Source organism: Mustela putorius, unplaced genomic scaffold, assembly GCF_011764305.1.
Source record: "Mustela putorius furo isolate JIRA1106 unplaced genomic scaffold, ASM1176430v1.1 tig00001584_pilon_pilon_pilon, whole genome shotgun sequence".
Taxonomy (NCBI): domain Eukaryota; kingdom Metazoa; phylum Chordata; class Mammalia; order Carnivora; family Mustelidae; genus Mustela; species Mustela putorius.
In genome coordinates, this window is record NW_025421806.1 from 640,967 (window position 1) to 657,214 (window position 16,248).

Here is a 16,248-nt window from a genome sequence, read left to right on the forward strand (position 1 = left end):
TGATGATTCTCATGTGAAATTCGTAGCTCAGTGATGTTTTTAACAAAAGGATTGGAAAAGTCAGGTATAGCAGCTATGTTATTATTATCTTCTTATCAAAGTTTGACCACAACCATATAGCTAAACTGCAGATCTGTGACATGTAATAGAAATTGGATTGGGGATTCAGGGTTTATCTTTGGCTCTGTCTCTATTCACTTACTGTGGCTGGCTTTGCAAGTCATTTAGCCCTTTTAGACATCACTTTTTCCAGCACAAAGTGTTGAATTAGATTAGAATTCCTGTGGCTCTATCAACTTAGTCAAGCAACTGGTTATTTTTTAAAATTCCAGTATAGTTAATATGCAGTATCATTAGTTTCAGATGTACAATATGCTGGTTGAACAATTCTCTACATTACTCAGTGCTCATAAGTGTTCTCTTAATCCTCTTCACCTGTTCACCCATTCCATCCACCCACCTCCCCTCTGGTAACGATCAGTTTATTTTCTGTATTTAAGAGTCAGTTTTTTGGTTTGTCTCTTTTCTTTGTCCTTTTGTTTCTTAAGTTCCACATATGGGTGAAGTGACACAGTATTTGTCTTTCTCTGACTTCTTTCTTTCTTTCTTTTTTTTAAAGATTTTATTTATTTATTTGACAGACATAGTGAGAGAGGGAACCCAAGCAGGGGGAGTGGGAGAGGGAGAAGCAGGCTTCCCGTCAAGCAGGGAGCCCAACTAGAGGCTCGATCCCAGGACCCTGGGATCACGACCTGAGCCAAAAGCAAATCTATCGACTGAGCCACCCAGGCGCCCCCATCTGACTTATTTCACTTAGCTTTTTACCCTCTAGATCCATTCATGCTGTTGCAAAATGGCAAGATTTCATTTTTTTTTTTTTAATTTATTTGAGAGAGAAACAGTGAGAGAGATCATGAGCGAGGAGAAGGTCAGAGAGAGAAGCAGACTCCTGGTGGAGCCGGGAGCCCGATGTGGGACTCGATCCCGGGACTCCAGGATCATGACCTGAGCCGAAGGCAGTCGTCTAACCAACTGAGCCACCCGGGCGTCCCAAGATTTCATTTTTTATGGCTTCATAATATTCCATTGTATATCTCTTCCATCTTCTTTACATGTTCATCTGTGAATGAATACTTGGGCTGCTTGGCTGTTGTAAGTAATGCTGCAATAAATAATGCTGCAATAAACAGGGATGCATATATACTTTTTTTCTTTTGAGAGAGTGCATGTGCAAAGAGGAGAGGGGGAGGGGCAGTGAGGGAGGGAGAAAGAAACTCCCCTCCCCACAAAGATTGTATTTGTTAGGGGCACTGGGTGGCTCAGAGGGTTGAGCCTCTGTCTTCAGCTCAGGTCATGCTCTCAGGGTCCTGGGATCAAGACCCGCATCGGGCTCTCTGCTCAGCAGGGAGCCTTAAAAAAAAAAAAAAAGATTGTATTTGTCAGAGAGGACGCATGTGCACGAGCGAGAGCATGCACGGGGGGAGCAGGAGGCAGAGGGAGAAGCAGGCTTCCCACTGAGCAAGGACCCTGCATCATGACCTGAGCCGAAGGCTGACACCACCCAGGCCTTCTGAGAAAGAAAATCTTAGGCAGGCTCCACACCCAGTGCGGAGCCCAAGTGAGGTTCAATCTCACAACCCTGAGATCATGACCTGAGCAGAAATCAAGAGTCTGTTGCTTAACGGACTGTGCCACCCAGGTGCCCCTATTTTCAAATTAGTGTTTTTGTATTCATACTCGTATGCACCAGTTTGCATTCCTCCCAACAGTGCACCAGACTCCTTTTTATCCCTTTACCAACACTTGCTGTTTCTTGTGTTTTTTTAATTTAACCATTTTAACAGATGTAAGGTGATATATTTTTGTGGTTTTGCTTTGCATTTCCCTGATATTACTGATGTTAAGGATCTTTTCATGTGTCTGTTGGCCATCTATATGTGTTCTTTGGGAAAATGTTCATTTCTTCAAGCAATTGGTTATTGATGTCAGGTGAACGTCACATGTTCAACCTTCCAAGGACTGTACAGCTGAAACTGATAGCTGCCACTAATTGAGCATTTACCGTGTGCAAAGCACTATATCAGGGCTTTATATAAATATTACATTTTTCTTAGCATAGTACATCAATGTACTGCCTACATAGCATTTCATTAAAAGCTTTTGGTTTATGTTATTAATTTAAGTCTTTAGCTGTTATATGTCTTAATACAGTGTCTGTGGGGCAAACTAGGGTATGATCCTCTCATCTTCCGGTTTAGGAGAAACAGCAGTTTCTTTGGGCTGCCATTTCATTGTTTGTAAAGTAAGATGTTGATCTCTTCTCAGTTCCTTACAAATTAACTAATCAATTAATCCACTTTCTTTTGGATTAGCAAACCTGTTCATGATTTTTTTTTAAACCTGTTCATAATTTGTGCAGAGTAAATCCTCAACGAATTTTTTGTTAAATGAATAATAGAGTTTTTCTCATACCTCATACTTCCCTAGTTATTGTCTTAAGGATTTTGATGTTCATATCCTGTTAAACAAGAAGACTCTTCAATAGGCATAAACTAATAATAGGTACCATTTGTATTGGGAAACTCAGTCTTCCACCATAAGGCAGATGCTTAACCAACTGAACCACCCAGGCATCCCTCAAAAATGATTTCTTGAGTGACTGGATGGAAGGTTCTTATTGGAGCTGTGACCATAGCAATTCATTTGAGAAATACAATCTTGTTTTATTTTATTGCCAGAGGAGCAGTGAGTCGGGGCACTGACTCTGATAGAATTTTCCTGAGCAATCAGATTAACCTGATACAAAAGTTTCTACCACCTATAGCTATAAATGGTATTAAATACTTTTGTATAGTTTTAAAAAGAGTGTAGGGATATTTATTCACTTACTCATTAAATAATTATTGAATGTTACTTATTTCCAGACACTGTTTTAGAAATGGGATAAAAAAAGGTGAATAAGGGGCACCTGGGAGGCTCAGTGGGTTAAAGCCTCTGCCCTTGGCTCAGGTCATGATCCCAGGGTCCTGGGATCGAGCCCTACGTTGGGCTCTCTGCTCAGCAGGGAGCCTGCTTCCCTTCCTCTCTCTCTCTGCCTGCCTCTCTGCCTAATTGTGATCTCTGTCTGTCAAATAAATAAATAAAATCTTTTTTAAAAAATCTTTTTTTTTTTTTTTTTTTAAATATTTTATTTATTTATTTGACAGAGAGAGATCACAAGTAGGCAGAGAGGCAGGCAGAGAGAGAGAGAGGGGAGGAAGCAGGCTCCCTGCTGAGCAGAGAGCCCGATGCGGGACTCGATCCCAGGACCCTGAGATCATGACCTGAGCCGAAGGCAGCGGCTTAACCCACTGAGCCACCCAGGCGCCCTAAAAAATCTTTTTTTAAGACACATTCCTTTACCAGAAGGAAATCACATATTCTAGTGGAGGAAATAGACATCCTCATAGATAATTATTTCAGAATGTAACTGCAGTGATAGAGACATGCAAAAGGTATGATATGGACATATAAAGGACTTCCAGCCACATACAAGGAGATCAGAAAAGACCTCATTTATGCTTTAATCATTGGGTAAGAAGTAGACAGGTAAAATGAGGTTTGATGAGATGGGAGGAGACCATTTAAAAGCGCGACATGAATAAATCCACAGAGAAAACAGTCTAAGAAGTTGACTAAACTGGAAAGAGGAGGGGCTGGACCATAGGAAACTTTGTGGGTGTGCTAAGGAGCTTGAACTTCGCCCTTTAGAAAGGTGACAGAATGACAATGAAGGGTTTTAGATAGAGAAGGGTCATGGTCATAACTGTTGTTTCTAAACACTGGTCGACCGTAATGTAGAAGTTGGTTTGGAGAGGGCAAAACTGGAGGCAGGCAGAGCAGTTTAAAGAGACATGTAGTTATGTAGGTTAAAGGTACTGGGACTGAACCACCAAAGCTGTGGTGGTTGGAACGTGGATGGAGAGAGGACATTTAACTAGTATTTGTTTTTAAATAGACTGAACCTGTTGCTTAATTTTGGGATTAAAGCAGAGGAAAGTAATCTAGGATGCTTCTCACTTTAGCGCTGAGTCACTGGTGGATGATAATTGTCATTTACCCACACCCATGCCACTATCAAGGAGAAAAGGTGGAGGGGCAGTTTTGTGGAGAGGTCATGAGTTTGGTTACTGATGAGCAGTTTAGATTCTTAATCATGGAAGCATTTTGATAATGATCCCAGCGTGTTTTTTTGCTGCAATACACCTATAAGATTGTCGATTTTATTGTGATATGAACTAAAGTTACACTGGAATTCTAGGAGCATCCAACTAATAATATTGTACAATATTAGGGCCAGAAAGACTCTAGGTGAGGTTTCACCAGCAGTGAGGAACAGTCTTTTTTTTTTTTTTTTTTTTTTAAGTATTTATTTGTTTAACAGAGAGAGCGCACACCTATAAGCAGAGGGATAGGGAGAAGCAGGCTCCCCGCTGAGCCAAGAGCTCAACACCAAGGCTCCATCCCAGCTCTCTTGGATCATGTCCTGAGCAGGAGGCAGCCATTTAACTGACTATGCAACCCAGACACTCTGAGGAGCAGACTTTTAAGTTAGTTACCTGCTTGTGTTGAGATTTGATTGGCATAGGATTGCATAGCCAACATACCAAATTCATATAGTTGGTTTTTGTTTTTGTTTTTTTAGGATTTTATTTATTTGAGAGAGAGAGAGAACACAAGTAGTAGGGGGGTATGAGCAGAGGGAGAAGCAGACTCCCTGCTGAGCAGGGAGCCAGACTCTGGGATCCATCCCAGTACCCTGAGATCATGACCTGAGCCCAAGGCAGATGCTAAACTAACTGAGCCAGCCAGGCACCCCTCATATAGCTGTTTTTGATTATCTATGCCCTGGTTTCATTATTTTAAAAGAGGGAGGTGATAATTGCCTTGTATCACAACTCTTGGAAGATTAATTAGCACAATTAATTACATATTTTAATAATTTAGATCCCGGTGAATGGAATTATTCTTTGAATTTTTCCTTGCTTCTTCAGCATCATTTTTTCTTAATTTTTAAAAATTTATTTTTAAGTATTCTACATCCACGTTGGGGCTTAAACTCACAACCCTAAGACTAAGAAAAATTTTAGTTGGACTCTACATGATTTTTTTTTTCATGTTATTTGTTTCAGGAGTACAGGTCTGTGATTCATCAGTCTTATACAACACCCAGCGCTCACCACAACACATACCCTCCCCAGTGTCCCTCACCCAACCACCTCCCATCCCCCACCCCTCTCCCCTCCACCAACCCTCAGTTTGTTTCCTAAGATTGAGTCTCTTACAGTTGGTCTCCCTCTCTGGTTTCATCTTGTTTGATCTTTTTCCTCTCTTCCCCTATGATCCTCTGCCTTGTTTCTTAAATTCTGCCTATCAGTGAGATTATATGATAATTTTCCTTTTCTGATTGACTTATTTCACTTAGCATAATATTCTCTAGTTCCATCCACCTGGTTGCAAATGACAAGATTTCATTTTTTGATTGCGGTGTAATATTCTAGTATATATATACATATATATGTATATATATATATATCACATTTTTTTTAAACATTCATCTGTCAGTGGACATCTGGGCTCTTTCCATAGTTTGGCTATTGTGGACATTGCTGCTATAAACATTGGGGTGCAGGTGCCCCTTTGGATCACTACATTTGTATCTTTTGGGTAAATACCCAGAAGTGCAATTGCTGGGTTGTAGGGTAGCTTTATTTTCAACTTTCTGAGGAACCTCCCTACTGTTTTCCAGAGTGGCTGCACCAGCTTGCATTCCCACCAACAGTGCAACGTCTCTCATTTCCTGAGTGGTTAGTTTTAGCCGTTCTGACTGGTGTGAGGTTTTATCTCATTGTGGTTTTGATTTATATTTCCCTGATGCTAAGTGATATTGAGCACTTTTTCATGTGTCTGTTGGCCATTTGGATGTCTTCTTTGTAGAAATGTCTGTTCATGTCTTCTGCCCATTTCCTGATTGGATTATTTGTTCTTTGGTGTTGAGTTTGATAAGTTCTGTATAGTTCGATTCTAGCCGTTTGTCTGATATGTCAGTTGCCAATATCTTCTCCCATTCTGTTGGTTGTCTTTTAGTTTTGTTGACTGTTTCCTTTGCTGTGTAAAAGCTTTTTGTTTTGATGAAGTCCCAATAATTCATTTTTGCCTTTGTTTCCCTTGCCTTTGGGGACATGTCTAGCAAGAAGTTGCTTCAGCCAAGGCCGATGAGGTTGCTGCCTATGTTCTCCTCAAGGATTTTGATGGCTTCCTGTCTCATATTTAGGTCTTTCATCCATTTTAAGTCTATTTTTGTGTGTGGTGTGAGGAAATGGTCCAGTTTCATTCTTCTGCATGTGGCTGTCCAATTTTCCCAACACCATTTTTTGAAGAGACTGTCTTTTTTCTATTGGACATTCTTTCCTGTTTTGTTGAAGATTAGTTGGCCATAGAGTTAAGGGTCCATTTCTGGGTTCTCTATTCTTTTCCATTGATGTATGTGTCTGTTTTTTGTGCCAGTACCATACTGTCTTGAGGATTACAGCTTTGTAATAGAGCTTGAAGTCCAGAATTGTGATGCTACCAGCTTTGGTTTTCTTTTTCAACATTCCCTTGGCTATTCAGATCAGGGTCTTTTCTGGTTCCATACACATTTTAGGATTATTTGTTCAGTTCTGTGGAAATAGTTGATGATACTTTGATAGAGATTGCATTGAATGTATAGATTATTCTGGGTAGCATAGACATTTTAACAATATTTATTCTTCCAAACCATGAGCGTGGAATGTTTTTCCATTTCTTTGTGTCTTCCTCAATTTCTTTTGTGAGTATTCTATAGTTTTCTGAGTCATATCCTTTGCCTCGTTGGTTATATTTATTCCTAGGTATCTTATGGTTTTGGTTGCAATTGTAAATGGGATCGACTCCTTAATTTTTCTTTCTTTTGTCTCATTGTTGGAGTATAGAGATTCACCTGATTTCTGTGCATTGATGTTATATCCTGCCACTTTATGAATTCTTGTGTGAGTTCTAGCAATTTTGGGGTGGAGTCTTTTGGGTTTTCCACATAAAGTATCATGTCATTTGGAAAGAGTGAGGATTTGACTTCTTTGCTGATTCAGATGCCTTTTATTTCTTTTTGTTGTCTGCTGAGGCTAGGACTTCCAGTACTATCCTGAATAGCAGTGGCAATAGTGGACATCCCTGCCGTGTTCCTGACCTTAGGGGAAAAGCTCTCAGTTTTTCCCCTCTGAGAATGATACTCACTGTGGATTTTTCATAGACGGTTTTTATGATACTGAGTTATGTACCCTCTATCTCAACACTGTGAAGAGTTTTAATCAAGAAAGGATGCTGTACTTTGTCCATTGCTTTGTCTCCATCATATGGTTCTTGTCCTTTCTTGTATTTATGTAGTGTATCACATTGATTGATTTGTGGATATTGAAACTTCAGCATCATCCTTTAGAAATAATTCCTGGTACCAATTGTGGCCACAGTTCTCAAAAGGATGTAATTTTAACTAAAAGAATCTATGTCATTTTAGTAATTTAGTAATTTATAAAAACAGTGGAGCATGTGACTCTCCATCTTGGGATTATAAATTTGAGCCCTATATTCAGTGTAGAGATTACTTAAAAATAAAATCTTTCTCTCCCCTAAGATCTATTTATTCATTAGAAAGAGCACATGCACATGCCTGAGCTCAGGAGAGGGGCGAAGGCAGGGGGAGAGAGAATCCTCAGATTTCCTGCTGAGTGTGGAGCCACACACAGAGCTCCAAGACCATGACCAGAGCAGATAACGAGTCAGCTGTTTAACTGAGTGAGTGACCCAAATACCCCTAAAAATAAATCTTTAAAAAAAAACTGATTATAATAGTTATTCTTCCAGTGAAACACATGAAGATATATTTTGTTGAAACTATTTTATAACAGCAAAATAGCAAAAATCTGCAAAAATCTGACAATTTATAATTGGATTAGACCAGGATTTTAAAATTAAAGCACAGAATTTAAATCCAACATTGGTTACCACCTATTCCTGGAAATTCTTAAAAAATTAAACCTCTGTAGTTAGAGAGAGTAATACTTGTACTGTTTTCAGATAACTGAGTTTGGTTTTGTTAAGTTTATTTTTAGGTGATTGCTTCCATGCTTTTTACCAAACTTAGAAACTTAATAAGCTCATAGTGGGACTTTGGAAAGAAATTGCAGTAATTGCAAACTATTAGCTACTTAATCATAAACTTGAAACTTTTCTTTTTCTACTGAAAAAATAATCTCTCAAAAACTGCTTTTGGGTATAACTCACATGATTGGTATCGCAAAGTCCACATCTAGCCCTAAGAATTCCATTAAGTGTCATATATTCTCATTCCTTTGCAGCTGTTGTTTTGAGCAGTTGTTTAGTATCACTTGTCTTCTGTTGAGATCACTGGTCTATAGATAGAATAATCCCTAGAGTTCGAAATAACTCCCTTGTTGGGGGAAAAGTATGCTGTATCATTCACCTTTTAATCTTCCAATGATAATACTGAATTGCTTATGTTATTATTAGGTACCTTATGCCTAACCTGGCATTTTAATGAAAATTGATTGGGAATGTTGGGTTTGTATTATATACATTTCTAATGGTACAGTGGACCCTAATGACTTTGTTAACAATCCCCTAAAAAGTGATCATTGTTGGTGTGTCCTACAGCTGAATGGGTTGAAAGTTTATGATGTGAATACACATTAAAAGCCACTGAATTCACTTTAAGTGGGTATATTGTATGCTTTGTGAATTAGATCTCAGTAAAGTTGTTTTATATTTTTAAAAGTGGTCATTGTCACAATTTAGGGGAACTCAGGTGAAGAAATATTTCTTAGCAATCCAGCTATTTTAGTTGGGGCACTGGGGTAGCTTAGTCAGTTGGACATCTAACTCTTTTTTTTTTTTTTTTAAGATTTTATTTGACAGAGAGAGACACAGCAAGAGAGGGAACACAAACAGGGGGAGTAGGAGAGGGAGAAGCAGGCTTCCCACCAAGCAGGGATTCCAATGTGGGGCTTGATCCCAGGACCCTGGGATCACGCCGAAGGCAGACACCCAACGATTGAGCCATGCAAGCGCTCCATGGACGCCTAACTCTTGATCTCAGCTCAGGTCGTGATCTCAGGGTCCTGAGTTCAAATCCCATGTTGGGCTCCATGCTGGGCGTGGAGGCTACTTTAAAAATAAAAAGCTATTTTCATCCTTTTATTTCCATACTCCTATAAAAATAATTAGAGTACAATATGTCCTAATGCCTGCTGACCTTCCTATGTAGTTCCTTACTTTCCTATGTGGGGCTCAATCCCAGGACCCTGGGATCATGACCTGAGCTGAAGGCAGAGGCTTTAACCCACTGAGCCACCCAGGTGCCCCTTGAATTATTTTTTAAAAACTATAGCCATCACACCCACTTAGAACAGGTTTATTATACCTCTCTAATTTATTCAAGTAAAGCTCTTGAGATTTTCATTCTCTGCCTAAAAAATCTAAATAAGTGTTCAGCATGTGAATTTCTTTTAAAAAAAGTAGACTTCATGCCCAACTTGGGCTTTAACTTAAGACCCTGAGATTGAGAGTTGCATGCTCTACTGAGCCAGCCAGGCACCTCCGCAACTCAAATTTCTATAGAAAATTTTAGTACATTTTCTCAGTTTCTTCCATGGTTAATTTTGGTTTTGATAATTATAGAAGTGAACGCTTCCGGGGAAGAGCTTTTCCCTTTTAGATGTTAATGTAATATCTAAAATTTAATGGTAGAGGTTTCTTTTGGAGTGATAAAAATGTTATAAAATTGGATTGTGGTGATGGTTGCACAACTCTGAAAATACTAGAACTATTGTATACTTTAAATGGGTGAGTTTTATGGTATATTAATTATATCTCAATAAAGTCGTTAGAATTTAATGATGTCCTGGAGGGATTTATTGACCCCTTTTTCCTATTTCTTCTTTGATAATTCAAGTATATGTGATGTCACATGAATTTGAGAAACTAAGAATAACTTGGGTCCTTTTGAACTTGGGCCATTTGCCCTCAGTTTTTCTGATTAGCAAGGAATATATAGACCTTAGATTTAGATTTTCTACTTTTTTCTAGCAATCAGGAACTTTTATTAGACATACTGAATAGTCTGCTTATAGAATTGGGAGGGTAACAATGGATTCTTTAAAAATAAAAAGCTATTTTCATCCTTTTATTTCCATTTTATTTTCTTCAAGTTTTTTGAAATACTAATACCTGTTGCTGGGTTCATGTTAGTTACTCAGTTGTCTCCCCCTTGATGTAGATTAACTCATTTAGCAAAAATATCCTATTTACTGGGGCACCTGGGTGACTCAGTCAGTTAAGCAGCCTCCCTCAGCTCAGGCTGTGAACCTGGGGTCATGAGATCTTGATTTCAGGTGAGGTCATGATCTCACATGTCAGGAGATCGAGCCCTGCAGCGAGCTCTGTGCTGGATGTTGAGCCTGCTTGGGTTTCTCTCTCACCCTACCCCTCTGTCCATCCCCCATCTTGGCCCTCCCTCTAAAATAAAAATTTTAAAATATATATCCAGGGTGCCTGGGTGGCTTAGTCAGTTAAGTGGCTGCCTTTGGCTCAGGTTGTGATCCCAGGGTTCCAGGATGGAACCTGTTCAGCGGGGAGTCTGCTTTTTTCTCCACCCCTGTCCCCCCCCACTACACCGCTTATGCTGTCTCTCGTGCTCTCTCTCAAATAAATAAAATCTTAAAAAAAAAAAATATATATATATATATATATTCTTTGTGTGTGTGTGTGTATAGTCTAGTTTACTAGTTTACCCATGGGATCACTTCAAACAATTTTTTTTTTAAAGATTTTATTTATTTATTTGACAGAAATCACAAGTAGATGGAGAGGCAGGCAGAGAGAGAGAGAGGGAAGCAGGCTCCCCGCTGAGCAGAGAGCCCGATGCGGGACTCGATCCCAGGACTCTGAGATCATGACCCGAGCCGAAGGCAGCGGCTTAACCCACTGAGCCACCCAGGCACCCTCAAACAATTTTTATAAGGAATATTTTTCCCAAGTCATTGACACTGTATATATATATATTTGTTTCACTAACTCCTTGTTTTCTCAGGTTGGCTTAAAAAAATTAGACTGATTTAAGAAATGTCTTCCCTAGATTACCTATATCTAGGTCAGTGAAGAAAGTTATGAAAACTGGTATCATTTTAATTTGTTTCCAAAGACCTAAGAAAGAAAAATTACACAGTTGAAAATCTCTTGTTTCTATATGTTATGTGGATTTAAAATAACAATGACACTATATGATTTTATTTAATGTGAAATTCTAGAAAATACAACTCATCTTTAGTTACAGAAAGCAGGTCAGTAATTACTTTGGGCCCATGGTAGAGCAGAGGACTGCCAAGAGTCAATTAGGAACTTTTAAAAGTGATTGATGGGACTGTCTTGATTGTATCTTGTCAAAACTCATAGGTAGCTCAGTCAGGGGCACCTGGGTGGCTCAGTCATTAAACGTCTGCCTTCGGCTCAGGTCATGATCCCAGAATCTTGGGATTGAGCCCTACATTGGGCTCCCTGCTCAATGGGAAGCCTGCTTCTCCATCTCCCACTCCCCCTGTGTGTGTTCCCTCTCTTGCTATGTCTCTCTCTGTCAAATTAATAAATAAAATCTAAAAAAGCCAAAAAAACTCATGGAACTATACTCCTAAAATGGGTTTAGTTTATTATATATACACTGATTAAAAGAAAAATCAAGGGATGCCTGGGTGGCTCAGTTGGTTGAGCAGCTGCCTTCGGCTCAAGTCATGATCCCAGTGTCCTGGGATCGAGTCCCACATCGGGCTCCTTGCTCGGCAGGGAGCCTGCTTCTCCCTCTGTCTCTGCCTGCCATTCTGTCTGCCTGTGCTTGCTCTCTCTCCGTCTCTCTCTCTGACAAATAAAAATAAAATCTTAAAAAAAAAAAAAAGTTTAAAAAAAAAGAGAAAGAAAAATCAAATAAGACCACACATACACATGACTTCTATTTATATCAGGGGTTAGCCTTTGAATATATAACACCATCTACTATCTCCACATTATATGTGTAATCAGACATTAATGTTAACTATGCCAATGAAAGAAAAGTACTTGTACAACTGTCATTGATAGTTTGAAGTTAATAGAAGCCTACATATACTATTACTATTAATCAGTGTATTTTACAAACTTATCTAATCTCGAATCCCTTACCTTTTGCTTCTGTTTTATATCTTATATACATATAAGATATATATATACACACATACATATATATACATTCTATGTTATATATTCAACTTTTCACCAAATTAAATAGAGACCATCTTTTAACAATGTTAAAAGTCTTCATATAGGGCATCTATTTGTATCTAGTCAGGCAGCCAACACTTCCTACATGCCAGGCTCAGTGATCAGTGCTGAATAAGAGAGCATAGCCCCATCCTTATGGAATACTTTACAGTTTTCAAATTAGTTTTACATAAATATCTTATTGCATCCTTTGAGAGCGGAAAATGAAACTCAGAGAAATTGACTTTGCCCAAGTTTACACAGCTTGATGACCGAGAGTTAATCTGATTCCAAGTTCAGTTAAAGGCAATTTAGGTAGATGAATGGAGAGTTTGAGAGAACATGTGAAATAGTTGGATCTTATCCACATTCTGGAATGTGAGTAAACTTCCCTAATTGTGTATAAAGTTGCATGTATTCCTTCCAGTTGATTTTCTCTAACACCAGGATAAGAAAGTTTGAATTTCTGCCAACTGGCTTTCTTCCAAGACTATTTCTGATTGTTACCCCAACAGCTGAGACCCAGCAGATTCTTGGTGTCACAAAGGAGAACTCTGCATACTTGTGGCATTGAATGTGAGTGGGCCATATGTATAAAAATGTGCCCATCAGAATGCCTGGCAGCTCAGTCGGTTGAACATCCAACACTTGATTTTGGCTCAGGTCATGATCTCAGGGTCGTAGGATTGAGCCCTTCTGTCAGGCTCCTTGCTCAGCAGGAAGTTTACTAGAGATTCTCTCCCTTTGCCTCTGCCCAGTCTCCCCCCAGCCCCTGCTTGCATACACTGTCTTCTCTTTTAAATAAAATAAATCTTAAACACACACACAACCCTGCCCATCTGGCCCCATTTGGATTTCACTGATTTGCAGGGAATTTTCTTGGTGGTGTCAGGTGTGAGTCATTCCCTGGGGCAGCACAAATGCAGGAGGCTGCTGGTCTGCTGAGCAGTGTAGATAGTAGGTCTGTCCTGGCAGGAGGATGGCAATGTGGCTGTCTTTGCCACTACTTGTGAAGTAGGCACCGTGGAACAGTGGAAAGAACATGGGACCAGCCATGAGAAAACTTAGGTTCCAATCTTAGAACTTACTTGAGAGCTATATTACTTTGGGCCACTCACTGATTCGTTCTAGTTTTTCTCCTTCTAAGTAAAATGTGGGAGTGATGTGTATCACAGATAAATCCTAAAATCATCCTGTTAAATGAAAGAAGCCGGATGCAAAAGAGACTATATTGTATAATCCCATTCATATAAAATTCTAGAAAATCCAAACTAATATATAATGACAGAAAGCAGATCAGTGATTGGCCAGGGGTAGAGAAAAGAATGGAATGCAAAGAGACATGAGGAATCTTTTGAGAGTAATGCAAATGTTCTATATTCTAATTGTGGTGGTGGTTTCACAGGTACATACAACTGTCAAAATTCATATAATTGTACGCTATTGTGTACACACACCCAAAAAAGGACATTCCAGCTTTTAATAAGGATTTAATAAGAAAAAAAATTGAAATAGATTTGGAGATTATTTACCATGGGTATAGGAAGGGTGAAAGCAGCACAGATATGTATTTGTGTATTTGTATAAACATGTATATATTTACCGACTTTGTTCTGTAATTAATGTGGTAGGAATGCTCAAACACTAAACAAAATCACGTCATCAGCCTTGATCTCTAACTCTTCCTTTATCCATTTCTCATAATCTAAAATGTTATGAACTAGTAGTGGTAGAGGACAATTGAGGTCAAATTTCTTAAAATATTTGAAATACTTAATTTACTAAAAATTTTGGTCCTAATACCATTTGATAGTTTGCTTCTTGGTGGTTATTGTATCCTATCACCTTTATGTTGCAGAAGTATTTACATCATTTTATCACAGTGTGACAAAGTTGTCAGTGGTAAATTCTTAACTCCAATATATGAGGAGCACAAGAAACAAAATGGAAATGACTTAACAATATCCTCTCCCCCAGTTCTCATCCTGTATTCTACTAGTGGTTTAACATACTCAAAATCCTTCTTAATAAATACTTGCAGAAGCCAAAACTAATTGTTTGAAGTTGACACTGAAGTTGAAAATTGACCTAGAGAGAATATTCAGTAACTCAAATATGAAGTAAATAGTGACCATTCTGGATTAGTTGTCGATGTATAGAGCTATTCCTGATCTTCTTTCCCTAATGCTCAGGCTCTCTGTGCTTAATGACTTTCTGGGAATGCATAATCTTTAGCTGGATGTGGGACAGTGGCAGCTTCTTCTAAGAGACATTCTTCTTGGAGGAAAGCCAATTTTAGGTTTTGGTAAGGAAATATACAAGATGAAGCTGTCAAAGAGTAAGGTAATTGAAGCACATAGAATATATATTTAAAAAACAAAAACTGTGAGTTAATCATTAATTTTTTAAAAGCACCCACTCCCTCCAAAAAGGCAAAACCCAAATCCTAAAGGAATTAGATACCACTCCTCCCTTCATATACAAACTCTTCTTGGATAATCAGGTAGCCCTAGTTGTTGACAAAACGTTTTTTTTTTTTTTTTAAGATTTTATTTATTTATTTGATAGAGACACAGAGAGCAGAAGCAGGGGAAGTGCCAGGCAGAGGGAAAGGGAGAAGCAGGCTTTCTGCTGACAGGGGAGCCTGATGTGGGACTCGATCCCCAGACCCCAGGATCATGACCTGAGCCGAAGGCAGACACTTAACTGACTGAGCCACCCAGGCACCCCACAAAAAGATTTTCTTTACGGGAAAATTCCACCAGTAATGATATATTGAGAAAATCACCATTTTACAACCCTTCAGGAACTAGTTGAGGCAGGTAGTGGTCATCACTGGATGAAACCATTGGATTAATTGGCTGGTGAGAGAACTTTACAATGAAGGAATCATGCTGCGATTCTAGCAGACATTTGCATATATTCTAATGTGATGATGATGTATCTTAAAGCACATGGTAACACCTGTGAAGTATTCGTTCCTGAAATGTAGAAATGTGGAACTTGATTCTGAAGATTTTATTTATTTATTTGACAGATAGAGATCACAAGTAGGCAGAGAGAGAGAGAGAGAGTGGAGAAAGCAGGCTCCCCGCTGAGCAGAGAGCCTGACTCAAGGCTCGATCCCAGGACCCTGGGATCAGGACCCAAGCCAAAGGCAGAGGCTTTAACCCACTGAGCCACCCAGGCGCTCCATGGAACTTGATTCTAATATAGGGTTGCAAGATTAGGCCAAAACAAAATAGGAAACTAGTTAAAATTGAATTTCAAATGAACAGTGTTTTGTTTTGTTTTTGTGTTAGTATGTCTCATACTTGGAGCATACTTGGTTTATGCAACAAGTCAAGGAACAGAAAAAAAAGAAGGATGGGGTACTGCTCTATAAGGTAAAAGACTTGAGAGAGGTAACAACCAAATGTGTGGACCTTGTTCAGATTCTGAGTTAAAAATATTTTTGTAAAAAGATACTTTAAAAATATTTGTTTAGGGGTGCCTGCATGGCTCAGTCATTTGAGCGTTGGGCTTTTGATATCAGCTTAGTAGGTCATGATCTCTGTGTGGTGAGATTGAACCCAGCCTTGAGTTCCATTCTCAGTTGCTTTCTCTCCCTCTGCTCCTCCCCCTGCTCATGTCCTCATGTCATCTCTCTCTCTCAAATAAAGACTAGATAGGGCACCTGGGTGGCACAGTGGGTTAAGCCTCTGCCTTCGGCTCAGGTCATGATCTCAGGGTCCTGGGACCAAGCCCCACAATGGTGTCCCTGCTCAGCGGGGAGTCTGCTTCTCCCTCTGCCTCATCCCCTGTTCATGCTTGCTCATGCGCACGCTCTCTCTCTCTCAAATAAATTAATAAAATCTTTAAAAATAAAAAATCAAATGGAATTCTGGT

At 39.2% G+C, this 16,248-nt stretch overlaps 1 protein-coding gene across 5 annotated transcripts in view; it reads left to right on the plus strand.

The window, feature by feature from the left end:
• Positions 1-16,248, plus strand: part of KIF24 (kinesin family member 24) — a 90,737-nt gene that overhangs the window by 1,333 nt on the left and 73,156 nt on the right. The window contains exon 2 of one of the 5 annotated variants that reach the window (XM_045087900.1): positions 7,691-7,851. The exons of the other annotated variants lie outside the window; for them this stretch is intronic. The gene's annotated coding sequence lies outside the window, so the exon portion shown is untranslated. The remainder of the gene's footprint in view (positions 1-7,690; positions 7,852-16,248) is intronic. 5 annotated transcript variants of the gene reach the window in all.